Below are 11,825 nucleotides of genomic sequence, written 5' to 3' on the forward strand. Positions count from 1 at the left end.
TGGTCATAGCGCGGCGAAGTGTGAGGTCTACGGACCAGGGGTTAATAGAACGAAAGGAACAAATGGTGTCGGAACGAGTAATGGCGGAGCAAGTAGTGTCGGAGCAAGTTATGCCAATGTAGTTTGTTATAAATGTGGAAAACCGGGCCACATTATTAGAAATTGCCCGAACCAGGAGAACACGAATGGACAAGGTCATGGAAGAGTTTTCAATATTAATGCGGCAGAGGCACAGGAAGACCCGGAGCTTGTTACGGGTACGTTTCTTATTGACAATAAATCTGCTTACGTTTTATTTGATTCGGGTGCGGATAGAAGCTATATGAGTAGAGATTTTTGTGCTAAATTAAGTTGTCCATTGACGCCTTTGGATAGTAAATTTTTACTCGAATTAGCAAATGGTAAATTAATTTCAGCAGATAATATATGTCGGAATCGAGAAATTAAACTGGTTAGCGAAACATTTAAGATTGATTTGATACCAGTAGAGTTAGGGAGTTTTGATGTGATAATCGGTATGGACTGGTTGAAAGAAGTGAAAGCAGAGATCGTCTGTTACAAAAATGCAATTCGCATTATACGAGAAAAAGGAAAACCCTTAATGGTGTACGGAGAAAAGGGCAACACGAAGCTACATCTTATTAGTAATTTGAAGGCACAAAAACTAATAAGAAAAGGTTGCTATGCTGTTCTAGCACACGTCGAGAAAGTACAAACTGAAGAAAAGAGCATCAATGATGTTCCCATTGCAAAAGAATTTCCCGATGTATTTCCGAAAGAATTACCGGGATTACCCCCACATCGATCCGTTGAATTTCAAATAGATCTTGTACCAGGAGCTGCACCAATAGCTCGTGCTCCTTACAGACTCGCACCCAGCGAGATGAAAGAACTGCAAAGCCAATTACAAGAACTTTTAGAGCGTGGTTTCATTCGACCAAGCACATCACCGTGGGGAGCTCCTGTTTTGTTTGTCAAGAAGAAAGATGGTACATTCAGGTTGTGTATCGACTACCGAGAGTTGAACAAACTTACCATCAAGAACCGCTACCCACTACCGAGAATCGACGACTTATTTGATCAACTACAAGGCTCGTCTGTTTATTCAAAGATTGACTTACATTCCGGGTATCATCAAATGCGGGTGAAAGAAGATGATATTCCAAAGACTGCTTTCAGAACACGTTACGGTCATTACGAGTTTATGGTCATGCCGTTTGGTTTAACTAATGCACCAGCTGTGTTCATGGACCTTATGAACCGAGTGTGTGGACCATACCTTGACAAGTTTGTCATTGTTTTCATTGATGACATACTTATTTACTCAAAGAATGACCAAGAACACGGTGAACATTTGAGAAAGGTGTTAGAAGTATTGAGGAAGGAAGAATTGTACGCTAAGTTTTCAAAGTGTGCATTTTGGTTGGAAGAAGTTCAATTCCTCGGTCACATAGTGAACAAAGAAGGTATTAAGGTGGATCCGGCAAAGATAGAAACTGTTGAAAAGTGGGAAACCCTCCGAAACACATACGCCAGTTTTTAGGACTAGCTGGTTACTACAGAAGGTTCATCCAAGACTTTTCCAGAATAGCAAAACCCTTGACTGCATTAACGCATAAAGGGAAGAAATTTGAATGGAATGATGAACAAGAGAAAGCGTTTCAGTTATTAAAGAAAAAGCTAACTACGGCACCTATATTGTCATTGCCTGAAGGGAATGATGATTTTGTGATTTATTGTGACGCATCAAAGCAAGGTCTCGGTTGTGTATTAATGCAACGAACGAAGGTGATTGCTTATGCGTCTAGACAATTGAAGATTCACGAACAAAATTATACGACGCATGATTTGGAATTAGGCGCGGTTGTTTTTGCATTAAAAACTTGGAGGCACTACTTATATGGGGTCAAAAGTATTATATATACCGACCACAAAAGTCTTCAACACATATTTAATCAGAAACAACTGAATATGAGGCAGCGTAGGTGGATTGAATTATTGAATGATTACGATTTTGAGATTCGTTACCACCCGGGGAAGGCAAATGTGGTAGCCGATGCCTTGAGCAGGAAGGATAGAGAACCCATTCGAGTAAAATCTATGAATATAATGATTCATAATAACATTACTACTCAAATAAAGGAGGCGCAACAAGGAGTTTTAAAAGAGGGAAATTTAAAGGATGAAATACCCAAAGGATCGGAGAAGCATCTTAATATTCGGGAAGACGGAACCCGGTATAGGGCTGAAAGGATTTGGGTACCAAAATTTGGAGATATGAGAGAAATGGTACTTAGAGAAGCTCATAAAACCAGATACTCAATACATCCTGGAACGGGGAAGATGTACAAGGATCTCAAGAAACATTTTTGGTGGCCGGGTATGAAAGCCGATGTTGCTAAATATGTAGGAGAATGTTTGACGTGTTCTAAGGTCAAAGCTGAGCATCAGAAACCATCAGGTCTACTTCAACAACCCGAAATCCCGGAATGGAAATGGGAAAACATTACCATGGATTTCATCACTAAATTGCCAAGGACTGCAAGTGGTTTTGATACTATTTGGGTAATAGTTGATCGTCTCACCAAATCAGCACACTTCCTACCAATAAGAGAAGATGACAAGATGGAGAAGTTAGCACGACTGTATTTGAAGGAAGTCGTCTCCAGACATGGAATACCAATCTCTATTATCTCTGATAGGGATGGCAGATTTATTTCAAGATTCTGGCAGACATTACAGCAAGCATTAGGAACTCGTCTAGACATGAGTACTGCCTATCATCCACAAACTGATGGGCAGAGCGAAAGGATGATACAAACGCTTGAAGACATGCTACGAGCATGTGTTATTGATTTCGGAAACAGTTGGGATCGACATCTACCGTTAGCAGAATTTTCCTACAACAACAGCTACCATTCAAGCATTGAGATGGCGCCGTTTGAAGCACTTTATGGTAGAAAGTGCAGGTCTCCGATTTGTTGGAGTGAAGTGGGGGATAGACAGATTACGGGTCCGGAAATTATACAAGAAACTACCGAGAAGATCATCCAAATTCAACAACGGTTGAAAACTGCCCAAAGTCGACAAAAGAGCTACGCTGACATTAAAAGAAAAGATATAGAATTTGAAATTGGAGAGATGGTCATGCTTAAAGTTGCACCTTGGAAAGGCGTTGTTCGATTTGGTAAACGAGGGAAATTAAATCCAAGGTATATTGGACCATTCAAGATTATTGATCGTGTCGGACCAGTAGCTTACCGACTAGAGTTACCTCAACAACTCGCGGCTGTACATAACACTTTCCACGTCTCGAATTTGAAGAAATGTTTTGCTAAAGAAGATCTCACTATTCCGTTAGATGAAATCCAAATCAACGAAAAACTTCAATTCATCGAAGAACCCGTCGAAATAATGGATCGTGAGGTTAAAAGACTTAAGCAAAACAAGATACCAATTGTTAAGGTTCGATGGAATGCTCGTAGAGGACCCGAGTTCACCTGGGAGCGTGAAGATCAGATGAAGAAGAAATACCCGCATCTATTTCCAGAAGATTCGTCAACACCTTCAACAGCTTAAAATTTCGGGACGAAATTTATTTAACGGGTAGGTACTGTAGTGACCCGAACTTTTCCATGTTTATATATATTAATTGAGATTGATATTTACATGATTAAACGTTTCCAACATGTTAAGCAATCAAACTTGTTAAGACTTGATTAATTGAAATAGGTTTCATATAGACAATTGACTACCCAAGTTGACCGGTGATTCACGAACGTTAAAACTTGTAAAAACTATATGATGACATATATATGGTTATATATATAGTTAACATGATATTATGATAAGTAAACATATCATTAAGTATATTAACAATGAACTACATATGTAAAAACAAGACTACTAACTTAATGATTTTTAAACGAGACATATATGTAACGATTATCGTTGTAACGACATTTAAATGTATATATATCATATTAAGATATATTAATATATCATAATATCATGATAATATAATAATTTAACATCTCATTAGATATAATAAAAAATGGGTTAACAACATTAATTGAGATCGTTAACTTAAAAGTTTCAAAACAACACTTACATGTAACGACTAACGATGACTTAACGACTCCGTTAAAATGTATATACATGTAGTGTATTTAGATGTATTAAAATACTTTTGGAAGACTTCAAGACATATATCGAAACACTCATACTTAACGAAAATGGTTACAGTTACTTTCCCATTCTTTTCTTTCATCAAGAATTCTAGTCGTATTCTTACCCGTATTATACACAGCTTCAAAACGTACTTACTATGGGTATATACCAATAGGAACTAGCATGGGATTCCACTCTTGATTATGTCATGTATGACTAATCAATTTTAACTTCTACCATGAGCTAGTCAACTAACTAGAACTCCTTTTAACCCCACTCACCACTCACCAATTAACACTCATCATTCACTCCATTTCACTTTCAAATCTCTTTCTAATTCTCTCTCAACACACCCACACTATTATGAACGTATTTTTCCAGTAGTTAATCATCATCTTCATCAAAAATCACTTCAAGAATCAAGCTATAATCATCATAGGAAGAACACTTCAAGAATACTTCAAAAATCCCTTCAAGTTTACTAATTTACTTCCAAGCTTTCTAATCCATTCCAAGTAATCATCTAAGATCAAGAAACCTTTGTTATATACAGTAGGTTATCTTTCTTATTCAAGGTAATATTCATATTCAAACTTTGATTCAATTTCTATAACTATAAACTATCTTAATTCGAGCAAAAATCTTACTTGAACTTGTTTTTGTGTCATGATCCTACTTCAAGAACTTTCAAGCCATCCAAGATCCTTTGAAGCTAGATCATTTCTTGTCACTTCCAGTAGGTTTACCTACTAAACTTGAGGTAGTAATGATGTTCATAACATCATTCGATTCATATATATAAAACTATCTTATTCGAAGGTTTAAACTCGTAATCACTAGAACATAGTTTAGTTAATTCTAAACTTGTTCGCAAACAAAAGTTAATCCTTCTAACTTGACTTTTAAAATCAACTAAACACATGTTCTATATCTATATGATATGCTAACTTAATGATTTAAAACCTGGAAACACGAAAAACACCGTAAAATCGGATTTACGCCGTCGTAGTAACACCGCGGGCTGTTTTGGGTTAGTTAATTAAAAACTATGATAAACTTTGATTTAAAAGTTGTTATTCTGAGAAAATGATTTTTATTATGAACATGAAACTATATCCAAAAATTATGGTTAAACTCAAAGTGGAAGTATGTTTTCTAAAATGGTCATCTAGACGTCGTTCTTTCGACTGAAATGACTACCTTTACAAAAACGACTTGTAACTTATTTTTTCGACTAGAAACCTATACTTTTTTGTTTAGATTCATAAAATAGAGTTCAATATGAAACCTTAGCAATTTGATTCACTCAAAACGGATTTAAAATGAAGAAGTTATGGGTAAAACAAGATTGGATAATTTTTCTCATTTTAGCTACGTGAAAATTGGTAACAAATCTATTCCAACCATAACTTAATCAACTTGTATTATATATTATGTAATCTTGAGATACCATAGACACGTATACAATGTTTCGACCTATCATGTCGACACATCTATATATATTTCGGAACAACCATAGACACTCTATATGTGAATGTTGGAGTTAGCTATACAGGGTTGAGGTTGATTCCAAAATATATATAGTTTGAGTTGTGATCAATACTGAGATACGTATACACTGGGTCGTGGATTGATTCAAGATAATATTTATCGATTTATTTCTGTACATCTAACTGTGGACAACTAGTTGTAGGTTACTAACGAGGACAGCTGACTTAATAAACTTAAAACATCAAAATATATTAAAAGTGTTGTAAATATATTTTGAACACACTTTGATATATATGTATATATTGTTATAGGTTCGTGAATCAACCAGTGGCCAAGTCTTACTTCCCGACGAAGTAAAAATCTGTGAAAGTGAGTTATAGTCCCACTTTTAAAATCTAATATTTTTGGGATGAGAATACATGCAGGTTTTATAAATGATTTACAAAATAGACACAAGTACGTGAAACTACATTCTATGGTTGAATTATCGAAATCGAATATGCCCCTTTTTATTAAGTCTGGTAATCTAAGAATTAGGGAACAGACACCCTAATTGACGCGAATCCTAAAGATAGATCTATTGGGCCTAACAAACCCCATCCAAAGTACCGGATGCTTTAGTACTTCGAAATTTATATCATATCCGAAGGGTGTCCCGGAATGATGGGGATATTCTTATATATGCATCTTGTTATTGTCGGTTACCAGGTGTTCACCATATGAATGATTTTTATCTCTATGTATGGGATGTGTATTGAAATATGAAATCTTGTGGTCTATTGTTACGATTTGATATATATAGGTTAAACCTATAACTCACCAACATTTTTGTTGACGTTTTAAGCATGTTTATTCTCAGGTGATTATTAAGAGCTTCCGCTGTCGCATACTTAAATAAGGACAAGATTCGGAGTCCATGCTTGTAGGATATTGTGTAAAAACTGCATTCAAGAAACTTATTTTGTTGTAACATATTTGTATTGTAAACCATTATGTAATGGTCGTGTGTAAAAAGGATATTTTAGATTATCATTATTTGATAATCTACGTAAAGCTTTTTAAACCTTTATTGATGAAATAAAGGTTATGGTTTGTTTAAAAATGAATGCAGTCTTTGAAAAACGTCTCATATAGAGGTCAAAACCTCGCAACGAAATCAATTAATATGGAACGTTTTTAATCAATAAGAACGGGACATTTCACTTATCATGTTGGTATGGTTTAATTTATGTAAATATTAATCTCATAAGTATAATTTGGTCGGAAAATTCCGGGTCATTACAAGTCGAAGGTCAATTGAATTCATGTAAACTGTTCCACAAATTTTGAAACTCAATTAAATAGACTTTGCTTATCATGTCGAAACCATATAAGAATAAAGTTTAAATTTGGTCAAAAATTTTCGGGTCGTCACACACTTCAATTCACTTCTTTCTCTCTCTTGTACAATATTAGTCATATGACACTGGCCATTTTTTTATTTTTTTTTAAACACACAGTGGAAGACTTTATTAACAAACACACTATAAGTCACGTCATTACATTAATCTGAGCAATTAAGTTTAAGTTTACATAACGGTGTTACGTTATTACAAAACATGATTTAAACAAAAGTCCACATCAGAGTAGGGTTGTCAAACATGTCTTCTGCATCAATACCCATCCCGACTAGCAGTACCTAAACCTGCAAGGGGGGAAACATGTGGGGGATTAGCACACTGCTAAGTGAATGGAATCTATCTAATAGATATAGCTTAAGCCACACACAAGCTATATACATCAACAATACCTGCTAACTACCAACTAGCATACAATAAGACAATACGAGGATCGGCGGATTGTACGAGCACACGACTCCCAGCTGATCGGGCCTGAGTCTACCGATAATCCCTGCTACTCAATTCACAGTATAGTTATCCAGATGCAGGGGATGCATCGTTCACACTATACTTCACAATCAGTAGCCTATGGACCCAACCTACCCTAGGCACGGTTGACCTCATACGGACTCTAACCTCACCTAAGCACGGTCTCGAGTCCCCAGTCTCTCTAGGCCCGACTGGTGCCATTCACACAGTGCACACAAAATTCACATACAACATTAGGCATACTATATTATTCTAACATGGCAATTTCTACACTATGCATGGTAAAAGAGTCAACCATAGTAGCATGATATGCTACTTAAACTCTATCCGGAGATAGACCCACTCACCAATTACCAGCAACTGCTCAGTTATTATTTCTGAGCTTCCTCCTTGTCCTTATCTCAACTAGCCTAGGTTTCAGTCTGTTACAAAGAGATTCCGTCCCCTTAAAGAGATTCCATCCTCAGAATCTGGTTTTGGTCAAACAAATGAGGGTAACGAGTCTTCATCAACTCTTCTGTCTCCCATGTAAGATTCGACCCCAAACTATGCTTCCACTCAATCAGTACCATCGGAATTTCTTTCTTTCTCAGCTTAGTCACCTTTCGGTCAACTACACGGACCGGCTCTTCCACCAATTTCTTATTCAAATCGACCATTAAATCTTCTAAAGGAAGTAGTTGTGTCTCATCGTCGACTTTACACTTACGAAGATAACATACGTTGAATGTATTATGAATATCGGCTAACTCTGGAGGAATATCTAACACCACAGTCTAATCATTCAACACTTCACTGATCGAAAACGGACCAATAAATCTTGGTGCTAACTTACCACGTTTACCGAATCTGATAACCCCTTTCCACGGTGAAACTTTCATATACACCCGTTCACCCACACTAAAGGTTACCGGACGTCTACGCGGATCAGCATACATTTTTTGCCTGTCTCTAGCGGCTTTCAACTTTTCTCGCGCAATTGCAACTTTTTCGGCTGTCATTCAAACAATTTCAGGACCTGCAAACTGTTTCTCCCCAGCTTCTAACCAACAAGTTGGAGTTCTGCAACGACGATCGTACAACATTTCATAGGGCGGCATCCCTATACTCGAATGATATGAATTATTATACGCGAATTCGACCAACGACAAATGTGTATCCCACAAACCACCGTATTCTAACACACAAGCCCTTAACATATCCTCTAAAGTCTGTATCGTTCTTTCACTCTGACTGTCTGTCTGAGGATGATAAGCTGTACTTAAATTCACACGTGTACCCAGATTCTGTTGAAGACTATTCCAAAAATTTGACACAAATCTGGAATCTTTGTCTGAAACAATTGATAACGGCACACCATGTCGACTAACTATTTCTTTCATATACAAATCGGCTAACTCACATAACGAAGCGGTCTCACGAGTAGCAAGAAAGTGAGTGCTTTTAGTTAGATGATCCACTATTACCCAAATCATATCATGTCTTTTCTGAGTTCGAGGTAATTTGGTCACAAAATCCATCGTTATATGTTCCCATTTCCATTCTGGAATCTGTAACTGACGTAATGAACCATAAGGTTTCTGATGTTCTGCCTTCACTTGAGCACAAATATGACACTTTTCAACATATCGAGCGATATCTGTTTTCATTGTCGGCCACCAATACACTGTTTTCAAATCATGATACATCTTATTACTACCAGGATGTACTGTTAATCTGGATTTGTGAGCTTCTATCATGATTAAATCTCTCAAATCTCCAAGCTTAGGCACCCAAACACGATTGTTTAAAGTCTTTAGTCCACGTGAGTCATCAATTAAGTCCACTTTTTGTTTGATCATTTGTTCAGATTTAATATGTTCGTCCTCCAAAGCACATGCCTGAACGGTTCTTAAGCTGTTAATCAAATATGAAGTTATATTTAAACGAAGAAATTTCACATTTTCACTTGACTTTTTATGACTTAGCACATCTGCAACCACATTTGCCTTACCCGGATGGTATTTAATTTCACAATCGTAATCTTTGATCAACTCTTGCCACCGTCTCTAACGCATATTCAGTTCTTTTTGTGAGAAGATATATTGCAAACTCTTGTTATCTGTACAAATAACACAATGGGTTCCATACAAATAATGTCTCCACAGTTTCAAAGCAAACACTACTGCAGCCATTTCAAGATCACGCACTGGATAATTCTTCTCATGACCTTTTAACTGTCGAGAAGCGTAAGCGATTACTTTATCTCTTTGCATTAATACACAACCCAACCCAGCAAACGACGCATCACAGTATACCACGAAGTCATCTGAACCTTCTGGTAAAGCTAACACTGGTGCCTGACACAATAACTGTTTCAAAATCTGAAAAGCCTTTTCCTGTTCATCAGTCCATCGAAATGCTACATCTTTACGAGTCAACTTAGTCAACGGGCCTGCTATTTTAGAAAATCTTTGATAAACCTGCGATAATAACCAGCCAATCCCAGAAAACTCTTAATCTCAGTCGGAGTCTTCGGAGAATTCCAATTCATTACCGCTTCTATCTTTATTGGATTAACCTTTATACCTTCAGCACAAATCACATGACCCAAAAACTGCACTTCACGTAATCAAAATTCACATTTTGAAAATTTTGCAAATAGCTGCTCACGTTTCAAGAAGTTTAAAACCTGTCTCAGATATTCAGCATGTTCACTCTCTGTCTTTGAATACACTAGTATATCGTCTATAAACACAATCACAAACTTATCTAAGAACAGACGACACTCTATATTCATTAGATCCATGAAGACTGCTGGCGTATTCGTCAACCCAAACGGCATGAAAAGAAATTCATAATGACCATACCTTGTTCTAAACGCTGTTTTCGGTATATCTGATTCAGCAACGCGAACCTGATGATATCCGGATCATAAGTCTATCTTAGAAAAGAATGAAGCACCCTGTAACTGATCGAACAAATCATCTATTCGTGGTAACGGATACTTAGTCTTCACTGTTCTTTTGTTCAATTCACAATAATCAATACACATACGCATTGACCCATTTTTCTTTTTAACAAACAATATCGGAGCACCCCATGGTGAAGAACTCGGTCGGATAAACCCACAATCTAAAACTCTTGAATCTGTGACATCATTTCATGGATTTCAGATGGCGCTAATCGGTATGGAGCTTTTGCAACTGGAGTTATTCCAGGAACCAACTCAATCTTATATTCGACTTCCCTTACCGGCGGCAGACCTGGTAACTCATCTGGAAACACTTCGGGAAATTCTGATACTAACGGAATATCAGCCACTGTTTTCTTTTCTTTCTTCGCATCAATCACATATACAAGAAATGATTCACAACCCTTTGACATTGACTTTTTCGCTTTCATCATGGTTATCAACGGAAAATTATACCCGCCCCGCTCCCCTCGAGCCACAACATGGGTTCCGTCGGTCGAACAAAAGGTAATCATTTTCCTATCACACTTAATATTAGCCCTAAGCGAGCTCAACCAATCCATTCCTAATACTACATCAAAGCTAGGAATAGGTAACACTAAACAACTCACCGGGAAAGACTTCCCTTCGATCTCTATACAAACCCCAGACACATATGTTGTGACGGGTGTGATCTTACCATCGGCTACTTCTACACTAACCGGCTTGGGTAACACAGTAACTGGTAATTTCAACTTAGCACAGAAATCTAGGGACATAAAACACCTATTAGCACCACAATCAAACAATACACGAGCAGGTATTGAGTTGATTAGAAACATACCGGTGATCACTTCATCGGTTGCCACGGCACTCTCAACCAACATCTGAAAAGCTCTAGCCTCTGCTGTTGAAGGGTTCTTCCTCTTTTGCCCACTCGAGGCAGTTGACCCTCTGGCTGATGCCGAACGCGCCCCTGACCCTGCCCCGGAACTACCACTCTTCGATGGACAACTAACTGCACGATGCGCTGGTTTGTGACAACTCCAACACACACTATTCGGATACGGACATGCTGAAGACTCATGCCCAACAACACCACACTTTAAACATCTTCTTGTAGCCTCAGAACACTGACCACTATGAGAAGATCGACACGTGTGACACCAATTCCCTTTACCTTATCCAGATCCAGAACTACTCTGACCACTTTTACCCTTCGATTTAAACCCACTAGACTTCTTGGATTTAGATCCTGATTGACCAGATACTTGCCCACCTTGTTGTAGCACATTACCAAACATTCTGTTTCTGGCGGCCTGAACATCACTTTCTACCATCTTAGCCATCACAACAGCTTGAGA

The sequence above is a fragment of the Rutidosis leptorrhynchoides genome, chromosome 3, assembly GCF_046630445.1.
Source record: "Rutidosis leptorrhynchoides isolate AG116_Rl617_1_P2 chromosome 3, CSIRO_AGI_Rlap_v1, whole genome shotgun sequence".
NCBI classification, from domain to species: domain Eukaryota; kingdom Viridiplantae; phylum Streptophyta; class Magnoliopsida; order Asterales; family Asteraceae; genus Rutidosis; species Rutidosis leptorrhynchoides.